Below are 2,267 nucleotides of genomic sequence, written 5' to 3'. Positions count from 1 at the left end.
AAAGGCTCCTCATTATGTGAAAGTAGATTGGGATAAATGGGTGGATGAAGATGACGATACTGGTTTGTTTTATGTTTTCTTTTATACTTTGTACAAATTTTGTCAAGTTTCTCCAGTGAAAAGAGATTTTGAATCTCTTTACAATTGATCAGGAGGGCCTGCTGGTTTGGATTTGGGTGGCATGGATTTCTCTGTGAGTATCTGCATCTGTTACCTGGCATTATACTTCATTTTTCTTTGTTATTGTTATTATTTTAATGGTTTTGTTTTTTACAATTTTTACAGCAATTTGGTGACATGGGTGGCATGGGAGGAAGTGATGAATTTGATGATAGTGACGATGAATTGGATGAAGGTAGTATCGGTTGCGGTCACAAGCATTGAATTTGTGAAAACATTACAATTATTTGTCTGATTTGCTTTACTGATTAACATTCAGACTTCCGTTGTGTTGATATTTTCTTGTTTCGGTGGATGGAATTACATGATTAAGTTTTGCACATTATTGGAATTTTAATAATTGCAATCTACATCTAATACGATCAAGGGGCAGTCAATCAAGAAATGGGACTTTTTTCGCAAGCTTCTTTTTTGCTACTAATATAGGTTTTATTGGTAGTGATGGTAGCAGTTTTGTTCTGATTGTGGATGTCTACTATATATGACTTTCTTCACAAATTTTTCTTTTTCTTCTTTGGCCAAAAAGGTGAAACCTACATTTTTTCATGTTTTGTTCTCCTTCCCTTACTCCATGAATGTCTCACAGTGAGAGCTATTTTACGAAGTATCGGGGAATGCACATCGAATGTAATTTTTATCAACCCTTTTACCTAAACTTCTGGTGATTAAAATGTGTCACTTTGTCGGGCTGGTTCACTTTGTTTATACTTTGTGATCTTCCATCTTGTTGACCAGCATATTCACGTTTCATATGGTTTCAGTCTTCTGGTTGTGCTCTAGCTCTTGATTTGTCTCGTTGCTATGTGCATCTTATGTCTAATGCAGAGGTACATAAACCCGAAGACAAAGCTGATGATAAAGTCGCGGGAGAGGGAGTAGCTGCGGAGGCTAAAGTTGAATCGTTGCAGAGTTTGTAATTATCTAAATATTTAGTTTAGAGGACCCCGGCCTTTGTTGTTGGGTCGTTGACCTTTAGAGTGTTATGTTGCAAAACATGCTTTTGTTGACACAACTATCCATCTTTTTACCCTGTCCCGGTTAAATCCCTTTTTTGAACTCTGGGATAAAAAAAACGTTTTCTTTTACATGTGGCGTAGCTTGTATTTTGAATTCATGGAATGATAAACTTTCCCTTTCTGCGTTTATACCCCAAAATGTTTTCTAGTTAGTCGAGTTGGTCGAATTTTTCCCTAAAATCGAATAAAGGAATCAAATTAAAATTTGTGGTCCGAGATGGTGACTAGAGATGGAAATGTATCAAAACAATTTGTCAATATTTCAAATCAAATTGAAAAATATTTGATTTATATAACTCGAGCTAAATTTGAATATATTCGATTTTTTCCCGAGCCAAATTGGAGCTTGGTTATACTCTAATTAAAAATATTAAGCTTGGTTTTTTTAATAAAAAACTAAGCATTAAAAAAAAAACTAAGCATTAAAAATAGTAAGCTTGGTTTTTGTTAATTTTTTTGTTTTAAAAAAACTAAGCTTCATCCAATAACAAGGTCCAAAACCCTAGTCTTCATGTTCTCGCTCAAACAAACAGGCCACAGGAGCAATGTCAATGGAAATCGAGGATGTGATGGAAGTAGAAGAAGAAACATCTGCTACTAAATCAACACTTTTCAAACGGCACGGGCTCAAGAACTCGATTCAAACTAACTTCGGCGATGATTACGTATTCCAAATTGCTGCCAAGTATGTTTTCACTCTCAATTTCTTCTTTTTCGTCGAATTGCATAGTCTTTATCTGATACCGAGGAGCTGTCGTGATTTGATTGTTTTAGGGACGATTGGACGTCAATGGCGGTATCACTTTCAACCAATGAGGTGAAGTTGTACTCACCTGCGACCGGGCAGTACCTTGGCCAATGTGAAGGACATTCCGCGACTATCAATCAAATTTCATTCGTTGGGCCATCGTCTCCGCATTTGTTGTACTCTTGTTCTAGTGACAGCACCATCAGAGCTTGGGATTCCAGGTCTTGCCAGCAGGTTCTATTTTTTCCACTTGCTCGTTTGCATTCCTTATTTTTGTGATTCCTTTTTTTTTTTTTTTTTTTTTTTTTTTTTTTTTTTTTTTT

At 35.8% G+C, this 2,267-nt stretch overlaps 1 long non-coding RNA gene across 1 annotated transcript; it reads left to right on the top strand.

The window, feature by feature from the left end:
- Positions 1 to 2,234, top strand: LOC140966539 (uncharacterized). Its single transcript, XR_012173389.1, has 5 exons — positions 1 to 62; positions 153 to 193; positions 286 to 355; positions 1,006 to 1,881; positions 1,971 to 2,234. It is a non-coding gene; the product is annotated as an uncharacterized lncRNA (long non-coding RNA).
- Positions 2,235 to 2,267: the final 33 nt, after the last annotated feature.

Source organism: Primulina huaijiensis, unplaced genomic scaffold (assembly GCF_012295235.1).
Source record: "Primulina huaijiensis isolate GDHJ02 unplaced genomic scaffold, ASM1229523v2 scaffold207036, whole genome shotgun sequence".
NCBI classification, from domain to species: domain Eukaryota; kingdom Viridiplantae; phylum Streptophyta; class Magnoliopsida; order Lamiales; family Gesneriaceae; genus Primulina; species Primulina huaijiensis.
Note: the sequence above shows the minus strand (reverse complement) of the source record. Positions and strands in the feature narration are given on the sequence as shown.